Raw genomic sequence first — 23,834 nt, 5'->3', positions numbered from 1 at the left:
TAGAATCGGCATTCACTTCGTAACACTTCATTATAAATTATTATGAAAATAAAACTTTGTTATAATTGTGTAACACTAATAACAAAGTTTTCATTTCATAATAATTTATTAGAAATGTACTCAAACCAGAGAAAATCACCATGTAATAACACTGACTAACCTGGTGTTGAGTCCTCTTCCTTGTCGGCGATCAGCTCAGGCTGTTAGGGAAATTGGTGATCAGGAACACTGCAGGCACATAATTTTGTCTAGAGGCGGCGGATGATGATGAACGGCGATGGATGATGAAATGTTTGCGGCGTTGTGCGAGTTTAGGCGAAGTTATAATAACTTTCACGGCATAAATAGCAAAATACTTTTATCAATTCAAAAAAACGTGTGTAACATGACTTGTTGAAAAAGCTAAGCGCGGGCCAAACAGTGTATCCAAACCAAAAATGTCCCGTCAAGTGTAGCAACCTCACAAAACCAAAATTAGCCAGTATCTACTTACATATGATTCTTCTGGCTAAAATAAATCAAAACAAAAAATGGCTTAACCAGGAGGATACGTTATTTTGGCAACTTAACAGAATAATTATATTCATTTATTTACAAACATAAGTTTGTTGTACATTATTTGAGACTTAAGTCCCAACTCCATGGAACTAAAATTCCTGTTTTGAGATGGGACGAGCAATTAGCTGACACAGACACATGAGTATATTATCACAAATATAGGATGAAAAACATTTTTTTTTTTTCATCAATATGCTAAACAGTAAACTCAAACATTCGGAAAATCATCAAGGAGTTTCCTACTTAAATCACTCCCACGAAGGAAAACTTAGTCCTTAGCTCATTCTTTCTTGAAAATAGTTTTTGTCCTTGAGAACTTAATACGCTTATCCAAAATATTCAACACTCTCGGTGCGATAAATAAGAGATGTCTCTGAGCAAAAATCGTACGGGTTTTGGGTATGACATAATTCATGCTGTGGGAAAACTTTGTACGGACATTTTGCTGAGACCTCTCCTTGTTGTTCGACCAGAAGTGTGTAAGTGCTTCTTTTAAGTACAGTTGTCTCATATCCAGCAACTTCATATATTGGAACAACAATTCTGACGGGTATGTGGAGGGCGCCGGAATATTATTTCTGTGGAATTATGAGAGGCTTTAAAATGGATGCCGCACAACCCCCCTCGCCAGTTATTCCATAGGTAGCAGTGGATTGAAACAGATCAAGCAAGCTTGATATACAAGATTTATGAATGGCAATGCAACCGCATTGTACTGTTACAACATCCACATAATAAAAAATAATTTGGGCGTTCAGAAATTCTGTCTGGTAGTGTCCAAAATCTATTGACAATTGACAGCAATACTTAATATAACTGGTAACAATTTAATCATAATATGTTAACGTGCGAAAGAAGAATACTTTTCTTTGTGTGAATTTTTTAAAAATTTTGAGTGAATATTTTATACCATCCTTTCCCATTAACGGAAAGTTGTGTTGGTATTGAAATTGTCAATCGCAGCTATTATTTTACTTTGAAGTAGTTTAAAAAAAGGGGGCTTATATGAAAGGCTTTGTAGTTAAGAAATAATTATAATGAGAATTCAATCCTATTTCATTAAATTTATCAAATTACAATAATGGATATAGATTTTTAAAGTACAAACAAATGCAGTTTTTGCTTCCATTCGTGTTCGCAATATAATTTTAAATATGAATAACAATATCCTTTCATATAATTTGACAAACTCACAGGAAAAAATGCAGTGAAAGGTGTTGAGTTAAATTCAATTAAAATCGCGGAACATGAAATTAAAAAATTAAAATTGTAAAGAAAAATGCAAGTATAAATCCTAAAGTAGTGGAGTTATTTGACTAAACCAAGAGATTCCAAAAATGAGTTTTGCTACGGCTTTTAATAAAAACACACATTTAATATAAACATTAAATTCAACTGTTAGTTTACTTAACCACACTAGAACGTAAAGAGCAAGAGACAATCTAATTTTGATTTATAAAATGCTTCATGGCTATTATGACATCTTCACTTATAGCCGGAATACACAATTGATAGGACATTCGATAACATTATAAATGCTAAAGTTCAACTTCAATCTTGCTAAACATTTTATCAATGGCAAATTTGTGAATGAGTTACGCCACGATCTGTTAATACATTCAAAAACAAATTGGACACATATACATTAGAAGTGAAATAAGCTTACCAGAAAGACGAAATAGGAACAAATCAGCAGAGGGGATAAAAGCTGTCTGCCTGCTGGTTACAAAATATGTAAGTATGCATAGATCAAGTATTGTCACAACTTCTAACTCCTCTTTTCTAGTATCTTTTAATCACCCGCCATATTAAGACGTCGTGTCGTACATCACGCGTTTATTTCGTTGAACGTGTGTGCCGCATTATAAAACTTGGTTTTCAACAACCATCAATTAGACAAATTAGGGCCTGCCCTTGTGTTAGTGCCGCCACAAGTGTCAAGTCAGATCTGACAGGTCTCTCAAGAACAAGGACCAGGTTAGTGGCATCTCTTCCTAATATCTCATTTGCTGGGGTTATGACCGATGTACACTGCATACCGCATATCGAGGAAACTCACTTATTTTCATTGAATTTAATTACAGTCTACTCCACTAAATAACATTGTAGAAGCCCTAGGGCTTCGCTCCTCACTATTTCACGCCCCGCATCCCCTTTTTAAAAATACTACAGTAAAACTTGTTAGAGTTTTAATGATAATAATTTTTATCGAATTTATGAGTGCTAGACGTTATTAACTGTTATTATATCATCCTCTTACTTTTTGATTTCCTAATAACAATCTGGGTATTTGGAAATTCGAATGACAGTTCAGATAAACGGAATTTCACTGTAATGATAACGAATACTTTCATACTTCTGTTAGTTAGCATCGTACTAGTAGGCTGAGTTACATCCTTGTTTTCGAAACTCAAATCATAACCAAGCTTTTCAACATTTGTATTAGAGAAGTTTAATGAAGTGTTTTGCTAGTAAGATACATAGTCAAATATAACTTAATTAGAATATTCGGAATTCAGTGAGGTTGAGATAATATTGGTATATTGTTTCTTAGATAATCTTATGTTTGTTTGTGCCATCTCCGCAATGTGTGGGCTTGGATATTTGAGCTTCAAACAAGTTGGGTCTACCGCAGGTAAGTCTAGAATATTCGATTGTAACAAGTTTAATCTACGCCAAGTCGCACGGAGTGGTCCCAAACTCCTAAAGCTGGTAATGAGTTTTATTGAAAAAAAAAATCTGCGTTTTAACAAAAATATATTGATGAGAAAACAATTCCCAATTATTACTCCTTCTGCTGTTTATTTGTTATTTTTGTTAGACAGCTGTCGCGTTAAAATCCTGTAGCCATTCATTGAAGTATGCTTTTAATAAAAACTCTTCGCCGTAAATTATATATTTCAAGAGATACAAAAACATGAAAGTTAAAAATAAAGGTATGTGATATTTATTTTAAAAATAAGATTGTTTTATTTTTATTGAAATAGGTATTTATAAATGTGTTACTGTGCATATTTAAAAAATAAAAACATGTTTGCTACTAGATAAGTGATTTGCCAATGGATGTTGATTAATTGAATATATATTTTTTTTATAAGAGATGAAAGAATAACTTAATGTAAGGTCAGTGTGACCCAAGATATACTGTATCAGGTATATTTTTTTAAAGGAATAACCCGCTAAGCCTCTATTTTGAGGCTTGTCAGCAGGTGGGATCGAGGGGATATGGAAGGAGGTAATGAAAAATACACCACAACACCCAAACCAATTGAGAAAAAAATCTTTCTTGAATTTTTTTCTTGCAACTGGCGGGAATCGAACCCGCGACGCCAGTTTCACAGTTGGCCGTCTAACCAACTACGCCACGGCGCCTGTCTGCCTGTTTTACTTTTGTATTAAGGAAGTACGTTCACTAAAGATGAAAAGACTGAAAAATATATTGAAAGGAGGGTGAGTGCTAGGAACAGGGTGAACGGTGCACTTAAATCTACCTTGACAAACAAATGTTTGTCTATCACAGGAGACAAAACGAGTAGTTACCAATGGATTTCTGATGCCAGTCCTTTTGTATGGGAGTGAAGTATGGAACTTGAAAAACAGTGATCAGTGTAGGCTAATTGCTATATCTCGGGCAAATGAGTGGTAAAATTATGTACAGAAGGTGCACAAATGTGCGAGATCCGTGCATTATGTAAGGCTGAAACTAGTTTTATCGACAAAATCAAGAAAATAACGCTGCGTTGGTTCGGACATGTAGAACGAATAAAAGTGGACTTTTGTGAAGTAAAATAGCTGAAACCTTTATTAATGAGGGTGAGATTCACTAGCCAGAATTTTTGTAACTACTCAGCAACACCTGAAAATACTTTTTAGACCAGTTAGTTTAATTAAAAATATTTGGAGTATTTCCAAATGTTAGCTCGCAGGCTGGTTTTCTCTCTAAAGAAGTAGTAAGATCTTAAATTTTTGCAACAGAGAGAAAAAATATTTTTGGGAAAGAAATATGAAATTTTAAGCATTTATGAGGCTTATGAACTGTCGTTTGGTGATTTTGTAGAAAAAGTTTTTCTTGTCTTTTACAATAAATTTGCATCTTAATTACCACCTAAGGACTAAAATACACTATTTCTACAAATATTTGGACATACTAATTCAAACGATCATTATCATCAAAAGCTCGAAAGCCCTGGGAGAGCTTTGGTTGAGTCCAGGAGTCTACTCCAATTTTCGAAAGTAATGTATCCCGCGGAGGCGAGATGATGATTATCTGCCTTAAGAAGCTGGAAGCGCGCGCTAACGAAGATTTGGTGTGCACAGAAGAGTGCGTATGGATATTCCTACCAGCAAATATTTTTTTAACCAAAATGTTCACATAGCTTCTCCTTTTTCGTTTTTTAATGGCCCTTTCACCTCTCAACTCGATGTTCACATAGCGTGCGTCTTTTAACCTCAAGCATATCTGCTGCCCTTCCCCTACAGAAAGTTCCTCACTTCCAACGTTTTCGTACCCGCACTGATGCAGTTTACCCATCGCATTTTAGGTCTTCCTGGTCTTCGACGTCCTTGCGGCAAAGAGAAAGTTAGTCATTTGATGTTTTTTATGATTTGATTACATCGGGCGCTCCTTAGATTTCATATAACTTCCTATCGTAGCGACGACGCCAATTATTGTTTTCACTCACAAGGCCATAGACAGCTCTGAGAATTATTTTTTCAAAGGGTTAAATTTTTCTCTCAATATTATTTGTCATAACCCGGGATTTAAAAGTATATGTCAGGATTTGTTTGATCAGAGTTTTGTTCACTATCGAAATATACTCAAACTATGGTTGATTAAAAAAACTAATGAAATATTTTTTGCCAACCTTAAGGTTCTAATTTCATTCTGTGCGTCGACGTCATTGGATTATATTATCACGCCGATGCTGTATGGAAAACGCCACTTATTACATTAGAGAAGCGAAAATTTCATTTTAGGACAAGTATTTCACCTATCGTATTTTGTACTCGTTGTGTGTTCCATTACTTGATCATGAATAATTCCGTTTTCACGCTGATAATTTATTTTGTTTGATATGTTTATTCACAAAAAAATTTTAGTCTGTTTGCTTTTTTTATCAAATAAATAGCTTTGTTCGGCGTTTGGTTTTAAAACACTGGAAATAAATCCAATTTATACAGACTAAAAAATACATACCACTCCGAATTTTTAACATAGCCAACTTAGCAGTTTTTAAATTACAAATGAATATAATTTAAAAACTGCTAAATTTGTTCATCAATCAAGTTTTTTAAATGCAGATATATTTTAGTATTTTTTGTATGCACACAGGGTGGTATTATTAAAAACCATCTTTTGTTAACACAACCTCAATTTTTCGGCTCTTGAAGCCGACTGACAAGTCAAATTTTACGCTGATTGTCTCAACGGAACAGACTGTTTTATTACTATGTATGTAGCAGTTACTGCTATAAAAATTTATTCACCCAATTTTTTATCAGCCTTCCAACAATATATATAAGTGGAATGTCCGTATCCGGACAGATGACAAATATTATTTCATTTAAGTTTGAAATAGAACGAGAATCCTTCCGAGTTTTTTCGACTCAATTGCTACTCTCAGGCTAAACATTCTAAAAAAGAGAAAACTCTTGGTATAATAACTGGCTCGTTCGCCTATCCCAGATTGGATTCTTGGCAAAGCAGAAAAGTGCGATACGATTGACAGATCAATGTATTGCTTTATTATTAAGGATTGAAGACGATAGTGATTATTACTAAATTATTACTTAGCTGACTGCATTATACGAATATTTGGATAGGCATTCTTTTGTTGTTTTAAAATATATAATAATAGTTTAAAGCTATAATAGTTTATAATATCCAGCATATTTTTTTTTTAAACCCTATGTTAAATTGAACTTTAACCTTTAAATTATCCTTTTAAAAAAAAAGTTATCCACAAATATTTTCATATCTTTTCCTTATAACTGTGACAATTCGAATGTAAAATAACGAAAACCCGTTTCACTTAGTAAAACACATGAAATGGTTTGTTGACTGTAAACTGATTGTGTTTAAGAAATGTTGTCTTTGAAATACATTATTTTGTTGTCTTTAAATTATTTTATCAAATAAGGGTAAAAAAGTTCCAACAAGTTCAAAGCTTTTAAAGCAAACTTCGGGTTCATGGAGCTTGTTTTATAGTCCAATTTATTTTTTATAATATATATATTGTTTTTTCTGTAAATACGGAAAATAATTTATTTTTTGAATTAACACTAAAAAAGTATTTATTGGTGATACTTACTATCTTAACCTATTTTAAGCATTTTTTAAAACCTGTAAAATATAACTTTTCAACAGACTGAAATAAATTATTGATTTACACCAAATGTTTTCATGTTGCAGATAAACGAACTGTAGCATAAACTGTTTAATTCATCTTTGTATATATATAATTCCTCCGTACGTGTGATGTCACCGTACTCCTCCTAAACGGCTTAACCGATTTACGTGCGGTTTTTATAGAAATATAGATGTTTGCGCTGTTCGTGTTCGTAGATATTAAAACCTTTAATCGAATATGCAAAAAAAAAGTTAGGAGCATAAACGTTTTATTCATCGATCTACCAGGATTACATTCGAGGAGAATGCATTTGCAAAAAAATGGAAAGATGTTGTTTTTTTGTGTATGAAAAAGTTTGTTTTTGAATGTTTACAAACATCATTAATTTTTTGTGGATCTCAATCATATTCTTTCCTTAAATTCCTTAAAAATACCAGCCATTTATTTCTTTTTATTGGATTTTTGATGACACTGAAAACATAATATTGATTTCAATACATTTTTAAAAATCGTATTCCTACTTAAGTACATCCCTTTGTTGGTGAGACGACCGGAATTTGACGTTTGCAAAAAGAATGCCATATTTGAAAAAATATTTATTTTATGTTTTGGAATTCAACCATAAAGAAGTACCAACTTAAATTTAATATTTAAATATTAACCATTTTTAGTTTTGGAATTAAATCACAAGCCTAGTAAGTACCTAGGTACCTACTTATCAAAAAAAGTATTTTCAAGGCAAGTCAACGTTCGGGCAGGACAACGTCTGTCGGGTCAGCTAGTTTACTATATAGTTACAAAAATCCATTACCATAAACGTATTTAAAAAAAAAAAAAAGATAAATTTTGATTATAATCATCAGTATTTCGAAAGGTTACATAACTCTACCGATGCTCACGCCTTTACTCACTAAAATATAAATTTCATAATCATGCGATTGACACCGCCTATTTTTAGTTACAGATCAAAACCACCATGGAATCAAATAATTAATATCGACCTTTCTCGGAATCAAACCCAGAACTGTATGCCTTATCTACCCGGATACAGACAAAATAATACATTTAACATTAATTAATTGTATCATTATCTGCTCTGTACATGCATTTAATTGTAATTTAATATTCCAACATTAAAATTTCAGTAAAGCGGTTCATAAACTGACTTGGCTAAGTCTAGTACCCATCCCTTGCCAAATCTACTAATTAATTTAAGATCGCTTGATTACCCTTAATGATTATTATTCCACACTAAATTTCCGCAACGTTTTTTTCCATTACTGAACAATCACCATTAATCATTGGGATCATACGTCCGCAAAATTAATGGAATAAATTTCAATGTGTTGATAAACTTTTGCTAATCGAAATCTTTGAAAGATTTTTGAAACGATTCGTCAAATGTGATTGATTGTGTTGGTGATCAAATTTTCATCGCAAATGAAACACATTTATCATGTTATTGATCAAAAAAGTTTTCAATTCATTTAAAGCATACGCAGGGTAGTGGTTAAGACGCTTGCCTTACGCACAGAGGGTTCGAGCTTAGATTTAAAATAAAATCACAAGAAAGTGATTGTTCTCAAGCCAGGGGATTCCGTTCTATATCTTACCACTGTAATTGAGTCTTTTATCATATTATAAAGGTTTTTTTTGTAAAAGTAACTCAGTTCTCACTAAAATCATGGACTGGTATTCATATAATGTAAATAAATTGAAAAATTACCTTAAAGTAAGTAAATTTCATAAAATATTCCAAAGCTTGATTTTAAAAAGTTAAACTTTTAGGTGTGTAATAATTGTATTGATTATTTCAAAAAGCATAAATATGAATTCCGATTCTAGTTTTGACCAACCAGGACAATTTTTGATTAATGACTATGATCATTGTTTCGTTACGTACATTTGTAACTTACAAAGGTAAGGAAAGTTTACTTAACCCACCCGTTCCTGTGATGTGACTGGCGTTGCAAATTGCACTGGAAAAACGTGTACATGTAGATTAGATAACTTTCAATGAAATATTCTGTCCATCGGGGTCTCCGAAAATAACAAAATATTGAGTACCCTAAGACAAATATACTTAACATTCAAACACATGCATTGAGATGTTATCTAACTTCATTACCAAGCAAGATACACGTGTTATTTTTTTATATTTATTTATCAAAATCATACAAAAATTAACACATAAATTATCAAGTCCTACTTAACTGCATAAAATACAATTTGTCAGCAGGTGCTTATAGTTAAGTTCTAATATACTCGTATAGACATAATCTTAACTCTTAAATTATATAAACATATAAAAACTCTTATTACTATGGAAAAAAACGTAAATATTTACATTCAAAATAAAAAAATGTCAAAATAAAAAAGAAAAACACAAAAAAAACAGGTTCTCAGCAAACGTCTTTCGCTTGAGCCAGATAAGTTTTTTGATTTTTTTTATTTAATGGGAGCATATTATACATTTTTGGTATTTTGCACTCCAGTTTTCTTTTCCCGTATTTATTATTGAATTAAAGGAGAGCTATTCCATCATATATCATATATCAAATATCATAATCGGTAGAAAAACGTAAGCGACAAATAGCCAATTGTGCAGGAGAAGGTTTTTTTAAGTTTTTGTTCCATATATTTAGGAGAGGTAATCATAGACAGGTACAAAAAAGTATTTACGTAGTATGGTTTTCCTACGTTTAGGCTCCTCTATAGCTTGGCGCATTATTACTCTGAGAATAAAACTAATATACAAGCTAATAACATTATATTTTCAATGAAATATTTGCAGTTTACAATGTACGTTTGTTGTTGAATTTACAAAAATTAAAAAAAGTTGCCATATACTGGGCCTCGATTCTACTTAAGTCTGTAATATCACCACAGGACCATAACTCGTCTTCGTGGTATTCAAAAATTTAATTGCGGTAATATTTAACGTAATCTCCTTCAATTGTTTATTTCAATCTCTGGTTGCGAGGTTTCAATAAGTTTTAGGATAATTTTAAACAAAATAAACACATAATTGAATTACTGATTAAATGCGAATACATAAAATAATAAAAGTGTTATTTATTCAACGTATACCAAACTTTGTCTCAGCGAAATTGCATTACAAAAAGCGGATTAAAAATGCACTCTCCTAAAAATAGATTGACCGATATTTCGTTGCAATTGGAATTAGTGAGTGATTATTGAAAGTGGATTCTAGAAAATGGGTCATTGAATAAACATTGTATTATGAAATAAATTTACTAGTTAAAATATGTTTTTAGGTAATGAATTAGTAGGTTATTCTTTATCTGTATTCACGCACATACATTAAAAGAATATTTCACCCACCAGTAAATATTTCTTTAAATTTGTTTTTTTGTAATAAAAGATGATCGATTGAAAACAGTGACTGGTATCATGGCTTTTGCGATATCTTCAAAACTGGATTCTTGAATATAAAATTTAATCTTAGGATAATACAAAAAGAGAACAAAGAATTCAAACCGGTAACTAAATTGAATTATGTATGTCTAGCAAATATTTTACGAAGTTTTGCTGGGCAATTATAAGGATTTAAATAATGATATTTTAATGTGTTAAAATACGTTTATATTGTTGTGGCTCTTCTTTGTTAAATTTTTTTTTTATTCATGCGTACAAAAACAATCCACAAATTTTAGAGTTTATTATATTACATCTATCACATAAATCAAAATTCCTCACTTTTCAGGAGACAGTTTTTTGTATCTCAAACACTACGGAAATCACATCTTACATCAAAAAAATATCATTTTTTGCCCTCCTTAGTTATAAAATAGGATTATGGCTAATAATCGGGAATACATAGTTAGGTGAAAACTTTTCAATGTTACGTCGTTTAAGATATACAGTTAGAAAAGGTTCGTCCTCGAGAAAACTTTGTTTGTAGCCGATAACCACTAAATTTATATTCTGTAATAAAGTACATTGATAATATTATCTTTTAACGTTATTTGACGTAAATGTTTTGACACACGTGTAAACGTAGTAGATGAGCAAATAAAAAATAATACTTTTGCAGTTTACTTAAAAGCCCATTTTGTTACACGTTTCGTTATTTTATCGTTTTTGAAAGTCTAACTAAGCTCACATATTTTATCAAGTTCTTGAACATTCCATGCCGGTGAACCTGTCTATGAGACATGACAATAAATGATATAATTCCATACGGTGTTTTAACAGTTTTTTTGGCAGACAAATGCAGAATTCCTAGTATTAAACGGCACTTCTCACATTTGCGGATATCCGAAATTTATTATGCCCTTCGCTGTGGCATAATACCCAGATAAACGGACAACTAGACATCCGGACGTTGGATTGCAAAACTCTGTAGCACGTTAATGACTGCACGTCTAGCTGGGAAATCTCTCCTCGTGCAAATGCGGAATTTTTAATTGCTAGCTGCGCTTTGTTCCGTGCTTTAATATGCGAGACAAGTGCGCGAAGCCTATTTTAGAAGCAGCTTAGCGTCAACATTACCTAAACCATTGTTTGCTAAAGGGTCGAGTGAGGTTATTTTGGTGCAGGTAATTTTCGCTAGTTAGGATTCTGTTCGTGCGCCACACCTGAAACCCAATTGAGCAAATTAGTATGACTTCTCTTATTTTATTAATTTAATTTTAAGTCGACAAATATCTACATTCAAATTAAGCTATGTTTCTAGATCTTAATGAGATTTACCACTTTGGCGTTATCTCTAATTTTTACTAACTTTCTTGAAACTACGGTAATACAAACATTAATTTAAGTTGTTAAAAAAAAAATATGTTAATATGAATTAGGTATATCGTATTACTATACAAACAACAAAGAATTGATTGGCACGATTTTACTATTTAATTATTTTTCTTCTTCTTTATACTCTTTTCCGCACCAAATAGTGCTTAGGGCATAACATTGGTATAACAATAACAGCGTATCTTGATCATTTTTGTAACGTATTGTAACGATGAACAGTTTTACGCTTCAGGTTCCAGTCCTGGGACTTTAACATATTCTAGTGTTAAAACACTATTTTATTAGAAGTGCAATTTTTTTAAGTGACGATATTATAAATTAAAAATATGAACTTTTTAAAAGCTTGTCCCTTTTTTAAAACATTCAATGTTTTTAATGAAATAAAACAGAAAAAAATATCCGTACAAATCTGATAGCAAACAAACCATTACATCATGCCTTTTCATAGAGGCAAGCAGATAGTTTAGAATGTAACACTACTCAACTTTTACATACAGACCTCGTTTCCCTCTCATTCGTACATCGCATCCACGCGTGCTGATAAAATTATTCCGACTTTCAACTTGCTCCTCTTTGGTATGGTGTTTTTCTGCATCCTTCAACATTCTCAAAGAAAATATTTAAACCAATATTTTTTTATTTGCTCTTTCTAAATATTTAAAGTCACGCAAAAAGCATATTTTGTATTTTTTCTATAATGTTTTTAGTACGAGGCTTGCATTTTTGAGAAGCATAAACCGCTAAGCCTCTTTTTTAGAGGGTTGTAGGCAGAAGGGAAAGAAAAGGTTTGAAAGGAATACACTAAAAATACACCACAACACCCTTACAGATGAAGAAAAAATAATTTGATCCTTTGAACAACTTTGTCACGGTGCGGCGCGGCGCGACGCCTACATTTAAAACAAATGTCAGCATGTGCATTTTTCATAGATAGCCCTTTTTTTTTTTAATTTAAAATTTTCATTGATAAACCTTTACGGGTTACATACATTTAACAAAATATTTTTACAACATTATTTTTGGTACGTGTATTTTGAACATACGTACCAAAAATAATGTTGTGTAATAAGATCTGGTCAAAATATAAGTATAAATAAATTGCAGAGTCATCTGCAGGCGATTACTAGTACTTAATTTAACTCGGAAGAGTCTTAAATACATAAAATAAAATAATATGCTAATTAAAAATACATAACTTCAATATCAATACATAGATGGCGCTCCAACACGCTTGTGAATGGTTTCTCATTTAATAACATATATACAAAAATCAAAAATGTTACCTGTGTCGATATTCGCTAATAAACGGAATGGGGAATGTTGTAGTACGTAAAGTGGCCACTTAACCCAGCCAATGACAGGTCATAAGCCCTGTAAACGCTCGAATATCCATAATCCTGAATTTGAAAAAAAAATTCTACCTCATCTCTGTAGGGATATTAATAAATAAAAATATTTTTACTTTAAAAATTCACATTCCACTGTTAATAATAATATTTTAAACATCTTTTGTAAACAATATTTTGAGTTTGCGCAAACTCCTGTAGACAAGGACTGGATTCAACTCTATGGGGAGCTGTTTATATTGACATACTACAACAGAGATGAAGAACATTTAAGAGAAGGTAATATAGAAGTCCAGGCAAAATATTGTTGATAAATTACCTGGTCCATGAAGAAGTATAGAAATTGAAAAAATAATATTTTCAGGCGTTGCCTAGTATGTAGGTGAAATAATTCAATTAGATGAATCTCACCCGCATAAATAAAGGTTTCAGCTCTTTAACTTCACAAACATCAACAGATGAAAGAATTGAAGGAATATAGATGTTCAAATATAGGCAGAATGGTGAATGTTACACAGTGTGTAAAGTGGCAACTTAAACCAGCCATTGACAGGTCATAAGCCCTGTAGATGCCTAGACTTCTATATTACCTTCTCTTAAATGTTCTTCATCTCTGTTGTAGTATGTTAATCTTTTGTAAAGGTCTTTTGTTTAGTTTTGTCTGGCAGTTTATTGTATTATTTCAGTCCATGGTTTATTAGTCTCGATTGTCCTTTTCTCATTTTAGAAGGTTGCGTATGATATTTTTCTGATATTCTCGTTTTGTGTTCATGTTTACTACAGTTTTTTTCAAGTTTTAATTCTTCGTCTACAATTACATCAGTGGCTAATTTATGAATCAATTTTAAGGATTCTAGTGAAAAGAGTTCAGTTACATTTAATTGTTTAGTTTATTTAAAAAGTTCTTTAGTTGCTGTAAGATAAAATACGTCAAATACTAACTTGAATATTTTATTTTGCTGTCCTTGTAGTCTGTTTATGTCATTTTGATTTCCTATTCCCTATAGTAGTTAGTCTGGTAGATCGCTTTTTGAAAACATTCAGTCTTCTTTCATTTAAGTTTATCATTTTCCTACACGCTACAGTACATATATGTATTTATGATGATTGATTATGCCAATATATTTTGTTAACGTATTTTGAAAAAAACCCTGCTTTGTAATTGATTGAGTTTTTCTACTGACATTTCTTGTTATTGGAACTACATTTCAATTATACTAATAAAAATATGTGTAAAATTTTATTATTCTAACCCTGTTTTATTTAAACAAATGATAGTATAAAAGCTTTCTAAAGCAGAAAGTAAAAACTAAGCTGAACAGTTTATCTGCCTTTACTAAATCTGTTGAAAACGAAACAATGGTGGGTCCTTTTCAGAAGACAAAGTTTTAAAAGTTACTTGACACAAACAATACGTGAATGTATCAGTTGTGAAACAATAAACCTCGTTTAAATGCAATTTACAAATAATTGTTCAGAGAATTAACAGGATTTACATTGTTTAAGATAAACGGCAAGTCATTTTAGTACGTTTTGATTTAAAAAATTACATAACATTTTTAATCTCTAAATGTTGTATTGAACTTTATTGGGTAATTTTTTTTGTTTGATGATTCACTTAGGATTCACAAAAATAAGATAAACATAGTGACATTTTTAGAACTAGAAGAAAATAAAGAACAAGCACGATACAGTAATAGTTTTCTTCGTTACACTTATACAATTAAGAATAGTTCAGAAGGAGCGTAGAATCATATTTGAATACATCGGACTTGGTCCAATAATCCCCCCACTATTCCTCACTTTCGCCACGCACATTCTTGATGTCGCCACGTAATGTTGCACGATGGGAAAAAAAATAATCATAACACAAATGTAAGGTAAAAAAAAAAAGCAATCTGTTAATTTCTCTAAAATTTTATTGTGCTCGCAAAAATATTAATTGACACAACAGAGTATATAAGTAAAGGGTCATTTAATAAGAGTTATTGAATTAATGAACTTAAAACTTAAAATAAAAAACAAATTTTATTTTACGTAAAACGGATATTTTTATATCACGATAAATAATATTTGATGTTTTGACGATAATGTCGGTCAAATTTCCACCACAGAGTTGTTTAATCCGAGGTCCAATTTTCATTATTTCTTTCATTAGATGAGCAAAGTGGGGTAAAAAATTTACTACCCTGGCAAAACTAACGAAATTTCCATTTTGTTTCTTCGACAATCTGACATATAGAAAAATAAAATAATGTTTAAGTAATGCATTTGCTACTTAAACATCCGTTTGCTAATAATACATGAAATGTGAAACCATCCTGTGTTTTTAAGATCCTAGCAGTATTTCTACACTTTAAAAGGACACAACACGGCAAAGTTGAATGCAAATCAGGTGTTGCGTACTAAGCGACGTCTACAAAGAAACTTGTCGGTGAAAATGTAAACCTACTCATTTATTAGTAGTTTAGTCACCTTCTGTTTGATGTGCGTATCAATTTCTGGACTATTCTTAATTCTATGGTTACACTAATAACTCCTTCTCGCAAAAATACATAAAACCTAAATAATGCAAAATATTCACATACTTGTGGTTCTGACTCAATGCCTTCTCTCAAGAAAAGTACTAAAAATAGAAAAGAGAAAAGAAAAAATCGCCTCGTAGTATAAGGTTCGAATTCTGAGAGGTTCGATATTAAATATTTCCTAATAAGGTAATTCTATACAACAATATTTAATTAGTTAAATTAGTTGTAGAGAAAACAGCAGTGTCAAATTCAATGAAAATTGCGGTATAAAAAAATGTAGCCTATTTTTATCAAGGAAAAAAATGCTTTTTTGAAACTGACAGGAAGACCCTTGGTCTTTATAACAGTTTTCAATATATTTAGGGAGTTTTTTCACTTACAATATTCAATGAGAATGTTCAGTGCTACGGGAAATTGGATATAAACAAGGTTTTCTTACGTGCGGAAAGAATTAAAGAGTTTAATTGTACGTCTAAGTTTCTCAAAAGTACATGAAAAAAATAATCGAAATGAACTTCTTTAAACGACGTCATGAGTTTTTCTGAAGCAACCAATAATAGAGTATTGTAATAGGTTTCCGGTTTATGGGAAGGCAACTCACCAATCAACAGAACTCACCAAAAAAAACTTGTCACGCCACAGGTGGAGTAATTTAAAAATCATATTACTTTAAAAAAATCATAGCGCTGATAATATGATACACACAAAAAGTTCAAAACAATTTTTCGGTTATTTTAATGATATGTTAACAAACAAAAAATTTAAAAAAACCACTGAACTTCCTCATTGTTTCTTGACTGGCACCTGAAGAGCAAAATTATCACCTTATTTGTTTGTAAAAGATTTTGTAAAATTCAGTACCTTATGCTCCACCAAGTACGGTTATGGTTAATGATGATACACTTAGTAAAACACATTTAACTTGTTTTATATTTTCTTATTAAATGTTAATATGTTGTTTAGAAACAAACAGTCATCAATGATTTAATTACAGAATAAAGATAAGGTTTGCAGACAGACCAGACAGTTTCTAGATAAAAATCATACATATAAAATTATGGTACATTTTTTAATTTGTGCGAGCGTATATATGTATATGTATACATTTATATACATGTAAACAATGTGTGTTTGTGTGTATTTGTATGAGAGTAAGTGTAGAGGTGTGCGTAAGCGTGAACATCATTAAAAAGCAAGTGGAAGCGTATCGCAGCCAAATAGAATGAGTCTAAATTTATTTTTTAATAAATTAATGGGCATGTTAAATATATCAATAGATGATGAAAAAGAATTGTAGTTTGAGCAAGAACGATAGAAGAAAGAGTGTTGGGCATAGTTAATGATACATACTGGCAGATGGAATAAATATGTTTTTTCTTGTCACGCGAAAGGGGACATGAAAATCAATTTTGGAGAGAAGGTTTAAAGAGTCTAGTTTGTTATTATTAATTTATATAAATAGCAGAATTCAGACAAAGTACGTCTGTTTCCAAGGGTAAAAAAATCCATTTTGTTTTGTACATTGGCTGTAAGTGCAAAGCGTTTTATTGTTATTATAATCTAGGTACTTAAAAAATGTGTGTAGGTGGAAATACGTCTGGATCATTCCAGAGGAAAGAACGTCACAATACTATCATTATACAAACATAGATCTTGCTTGCCGTACATTTATTTATCTTATTCCTGAACATTAATGTACGCATCCCAATTATTACGACTTTTGACATGTTTGTTTTTTCAATAAAATAAACATTTGAGTAAATCTCTAACCGAATGAATTGATCGAATGGCTCCCAAAAGAAACATCGGAATAGAATACCAAGGATAAGCCGGGTTAAGGGGATTGCTTAATAAACAGGAAGTATATGGCAACCCAACACGAGGAAGGGTTGTTAAGGGAATAGATCTAAAGAGAATATGTTCGATAAAAATTCTTGTTATGACAATATTGTCTTTGAGTTTTGTTGAACATTTAAACTACGTGTTTATTTTTAAAGCCGTTTGCCCTTTTGCCTAGAATATGTTAATACAAATAAATATTATTTATGTAGGTTAATGAACCAATTATTTTAAAAACTGTTTCATCTTTTTATTACTATTATTAAATAAAGCCGTTAGTATGGATTGAAACTGAAATTAATTTTATTTATTTATTAATATGAAGTGCTTAAATCATAAAATTTCATTGTTCTTGGTCTGAGGCAAAATGTTGATTTTTTTTTTTATAAATTTTTTAGAAATGTAAGTTGTATTATTTTTTACCTTGCTTATAATATACAATGTTTAAATATCAAAAGAGAATTTTTCAGTAAATATATTACTTTAAATTTATCTAAACTGTTGGGATCAGGAAGAATATACTAAAGTGGGCCAATCAATAACGTCTCAGTATTTGCTCATGTGGAAAGGAAACCACTTTAAACTCTTCAGGAGAAGCCGGCCTGTTAACGGTAGTCAGCAGGTCTTCCGTTCTAGAAGAGTGTTCGGCATTTTGTTTCGTACTTTAGTTTATTTACCGATTGCTTGCACTATATCGACCATGTTTGAAACTACATCTCGTTTGAGTTCTTAATTACCTATCACCGATGAGATGTCGCATAGGTCTTTACCCAGGCTTCAGCATCGCACCTTCAGCTGTTGTCTTTGAAAGCTCAAAAAGGGGGCAATGTATCAGCAGGTGAGGGACATCTTGAGGAGTTTCATCGTCGCATTGGCAGCTGTCGATTTTGGAGAGCTTGAAGCAATGCAGGTAGCTCATGAACCCACCATGAATCTGGGTGAGCTCGTAGCCAGCTTTCTGTATTCTCCTGAAATTATAGGCATGGAAAAATGTAGGGAAAAACGTAATGTAGAAAAATGCGTAATGTTGATTACTTTACCATCACGTATCAGGTGTTCGAAATATTCTGCATTTGGTTCATCAATACACTGCCATATGCACCACTGGGTGCGAAAAGGGAAATAATGATGATGATGATTATTGTGAGAGAATTCTTTAGTTTTTGTTATTTATTCTACCTTTAATTAAAAAGCAAAGGGTCTCCGATATGATATAACTATTGAATGTTAGCTTTATTAATTATAATATGTCCAGTTGTCTGTCATTGTTCTTCAATTTTTATTTTTTAAGTAATATTAGCGTTCTTACGATAAACCCAAATATTTAATTTTGAGAGACATTTTCAACAAGTTGTTAATAACTCACTATCAGAAAATGGGAATCAAGTTGGGGACGAGTGGGAATCAAACCACGGATCTTTGTTCCTTGAGTCCGAAACACTAGCCACAGAATAAAAACCCGATTTTTTTTTAAATTTATGTACCTATCGTCCAAAAGGAGAAAAAATAATAAGCCATATACCAAATTTGTAAATTAATTAGAAATTAAATTCTCCAACCGTCAGACTCACCGGCTCGGAAACGAGTATGGAAAAACAGTTTATAGATCATAAATTATTACGGATATAAAATCCAAATAACAAACATTGTTCAAACGCTGTAACTAAAAATAAATTTGATTTTTTGTATTTGCTAACCTACACATAAATACTACTTACTACTGAAAACTTATTTTTTTACCTTTAACTATTCTTACTTTTTATTATAACCGTCATTTCTTTTCCACCCCAAATGTGTCATAGGGCACTGCATTGGTACACCAATAGCAGCGCATCTTGATCATTTTTGTTACCTGAAGGTAAAATAATCTCTTTCGCTTCAGATCCCAGTCCAGGGACTGTGTAATATTATAATATTAAAACACCCATTTAAATCAATTTATTAAACACATTTAATTATAAACTTACCTACTTGTATGTAGTTTTTTTATTTTCATTTCCATATTACTATTATTTATGTACTTTAGATTATTTTGCAATACGGTACTGAAAAAAAAACCATATAATAATATTTTCTTTTCATTAAATGAATACTTCCGTATTAACATTTAATTTAAACGCTTGAATTTGAATTTTATACCTTTAATTTGAAAGCTATCTGGGCAAATATAATAAATTAAAAGTTTTTGTTAACCGATTTAAACTGAGTGTTAGTAGATTTACCTGAAAAAAAAAATTGCACTGAATTTTCTTTTCTGGAAATTGGTTAAAGATGTTTGATCTCGGGTCGCCATTTTAAGTTTCAAAATGCAAATACTTCTGTAAATTAGAACAGTTTACTTATATCCCGCTGCAAGTCTACCGTCTTTTGTATGTCTGATCATAATAAATTTATCCCCAAAGGAACGCTTGTGTATCAATAGGCACTTCAATTAAGCAGACTTATTTTTATAAAATCGTTGGTTAATTTAGTTAATGTCATGTACTCGATAAGTTATTTAATTTTTTTAAATAACTGTACTAATTTTAAATAAATTGAATACCATTTACACCATAAGACTTTTTATTTAAATGTATTATTTCAACATACCTACCCGTATTTTAACCGCATATACAATAAACAATAAAGTAAACTTAATGTATTTTTGTTGATCATTATCTTGGATGCCTGTGAAATTTTAATTTTGAATAACATTAATATGAGTGTATCTTTTGTGTAAAAAATATTTATAGCGTAAGCAAATTCGTAGAATAATCAATTAAATGAACTTTATTGAATATAAACTATACTTATCAGATCATAATCTGGTTGTGGTCCCGTGGCTAGTGTTGCGGACTCACGGATTAGAGGTCCGAGGTTCAAAACCCACTCTATTCTCACTTGATTTCCATTTTCAAATACTGAGTTGTTTTCAACTCGTTGGAAATGGCCGCCAAAATCGAAATATTTGGGTAAATTATGAGAACGCTATTTTCTTTTAAATTTTTTTTTTAATTGCTGCAATAGAAAGGGAAAACACAAGTTATGACCTGTCATTGGCTGGTTTAAGTGGCCATTTTACAGACAGTGTAACATTTACCATTTTTTTTTAAGTTTAAATATTCACATTTCCTCACATATTTTATCTGTTGACTATTGTGAAGTAAAAGATCTGAAACTTTTACCATGTGCAAGGGATTTGGATTTATTTCGCTATACTTAATTCACAACTGTTTTTCAATTTTTAAATTGTATCCTCTAAATTTCCAATTTGATTGATGTTTATTAGGCATCGGCTTCGCTACCCTTACTAGCTGTGAAAAATAAGGTTGTTAACCTGTTTTATATGAACTTGGTGAGCAGAAATATTATCTAAAAAACACATGCTGGTAATGCTGAATAATATTTTCATAGTCACTATGTAAATATTATTACGTTTTGTATAACACTGTGCTTTTAGAAATGTAAAATAAAGTCTATACACTTCAGAGAAAAACATTTAACGAATACATTTTAAAATATGTACGTGGAAAGTAAATAAACGTTAGAATTAAAGCATGGAAATCGCTTTCTGGAGCCTATTAAAAAAGAACATAGTCTACATAATATTTTGAGTTTGTCTATGTGTTGTAGATATAAAATGACAAATCACAACAAAGATGAAGAATATTTGAGTTGCGGTAATAAGGCGTTCTTGGCATTTACAGGGGTTATTACTTGGCTGATTAAAGTGGCCACATAACACACTGAAACCATTTTGCCTATTTTTGAACATCTGTTTTTACTAAATTTTTCCATGTATTTATTTTAGTGAAGTTGAAATTGAAAAAATACAATCAGATGAATTTCTTCACAACAAAAAACGTTTCAGCTTTTTAACTTCATTAAAATCAACAAATGGAAAAAATATGTATGATAAAAAAATTAAAATGTTACACAGTGCGTAATTTCTATGTTGTCATATGTTAATCTTAGTAACTCTCCAGGAATTCGTCTACAAACATTTAGACAAACCCAAAATATTATTTTTGACAAAAACAGGATTAAAACCAAGGAAGTTAGTTATTGATATATACAACAAATATTGACATCATTTTAGAAAGGGAAATATAATACTTACGATCTGTCATTCACTGATTAATGTGGCTTTTCACTCACTACATGTACACGGGATAAAATCCAATACTTGTCAGAAAAGTTTTGGACATAATAATGTTAATATTTTTATAAGCCAATCCAGACTTTTTTTTGGTTTTCGAATATTATTGTACATTGTTTATCAATTATTATTAATTAAGAGTGGAATCTATAAATAATTAATAATTAAGTGAGAAAGTTTTGTCCTACAAAAAAAATGGATATTTAAAATGTATTCTTACGTGCGATAAAAATTAGAGCATTATATTAAACAAGCGCACCTTCTTGAAAATATATGAAAAAATTATACTGTTATAAAAATAACTACTTTGCATGACGTCACTAGTTCTTCCATCAACCGATGATAAGAGATTTGTAATAGATTTCCGGTTTACTGTAAGTAACTGACGATTCAGCAGAACTCATCGAGAAGGAAAAGAAAACTTTAGACGGAAAACGCGAAGTAATTTAAAAAATAGAAGACTTAAATCGTAGTCCTTATAAATACGATACTAAGAAAGAATTTTTTTTTTTTTTATATTCTAAAAACAAGTCACTTTTAAAACCATAGCACTTCCCAATAATATTCTTTTTTTAGTAAAATAAAGTGTTTTTTTACATTTCATTTATATTCGCATTGAATAAATCTTATCAATGATTCTTATTTTTTTTTTAATATTTATAAAATATATCATTAGTAAATTATGTAAAAATATCAGGAAAAACGGAAACAAAAATATATATTTACAAACAATATGATATGATTTTTAAAGATTACGAACAAAAGCAGTAAAAAAAACATGATTTATTATATATAGACAACTTAATCGAAAAATAAGAATATACATTTATTTTTCAAATTTAAAACTTCAAAATAATCAATTACTACTCATCATCATCATCATAATTCCCTTTCCGCACCTAATAATGTAAAGGGCACTGCATTGGTATACAAATCGCAGCCTATCTTGATTATTTTTTTGTTACACGAAGATAAGATGATCAGTCTTACGCTTCAGGTACCAATCCAGGGACTATGAAATATTTTGGTGCGAAAACACCCTTTTAAAAAAAAATCATGTCAACCATGTCGGGCATCGAACCCGAGACCTCTTGCTTGGTAGGCAAACGCACTGACCATTACACCACGAGGATGACAGTCATTAATTAAAGGTACATTATAAACTTTTTCTCATTTCAGTCATTCAAGATTAATTACTAATAACATTTTTTTATGAGTAAAAAACTTCAGCCCTAAGGAAAATTGGATACAAAAAATGTTTTTTTGTGCGCGGTAAAAATAAGAGCAATTAAAATGAGCACCAAAGTTTCTTGAAAAAAATGACAAAAAATATAATAAAAACGAAGTTCTTTGAACGACGTCATTGGTTCATATGAATCAACCAATGATAAGAAAACAGTGAAAGATGTTCGGTTTGCTTACCGTAAACGGACCAATCAGCAGAACTGACAAAGAATAATAATACTCCCGCACAGGCTATTCATATACGGGATTTTCTTTCATTTTAATTTATTCTATTTTATGTAAAAAAAAAAGTCATTTTTTCCCTTTTCTTTTTTATAAATATAAAATAATGCGTCTTTGGTACGGATAAATCAAGTGGAGATACACATTTTTTATGTTATAATTTTTTTGTCAATCATCATCATTCCCTCTCCGCACTGAATAGTGCAGAGGGCACTGCATTGGTACACCAATCGTAACACATCTCGATCAACTTTGTTACATGAAGGTAAGTCATACGCTTTAGGTACAAGTACAGAGATAATGAAATATGTTTGTGTGTAAACACCCTTTAAAATAAATATTTAATATCAACCAAGTCGAGAATCAAACCCAACACCTCTTGCATGGTAGGTTTTGTTAATATGTATTTTATATTGATGTTTATACCAGCTTCAAAATTAGATATTCCGATATTTAATCTTTTCAAAATCTGCAATATTTGTAATCAGAAATTAAATAGAATTGATATTTATAACATATCTTTAACTTCCTCCTAAAGTGAAATTTCCAAATATTATTAAAGTTTTGATGTTGCGCCTTGAATCCGCAGCCTATATTATGCAGGTTATGTGCAGTTCTGTATGTAGGCACATAATAAATGTACACTGTATGGTCAACTTTAGTTGTATTATATATTATAATGTGCAATTGTGTGACCAATATTGTAAATTAGATATATTTTTAATGATATGTATTTTATTTACATTTCTAGTAATATTATAAGTTTTGTATGATTAGTTATTTAACGTTATGTATATTTTTTATGTGACAACACTTACAATAACAATATAATGTG

The sequence above is a fragment of the Micrasema longulum genome, unplaced genomic scaffold (genome assembly GCF_059751315.1).
Source record: "Micrasema longulum isolate JH-2025_06_02 unplaced genomic scaffold, ASM5975131v1 h1tg000684l, whole genome shotgun sequence".
NCBI classification, from domain to species: domain Eukaryota; kingdom Metazoa; phylum Arthropoda; class Insecta; order Trichoptera; family Brachycentridae; genus Micrasema; species Micrasema longulum.
This window is presented reverse-complemented; position numbering follows the sequence as displayed.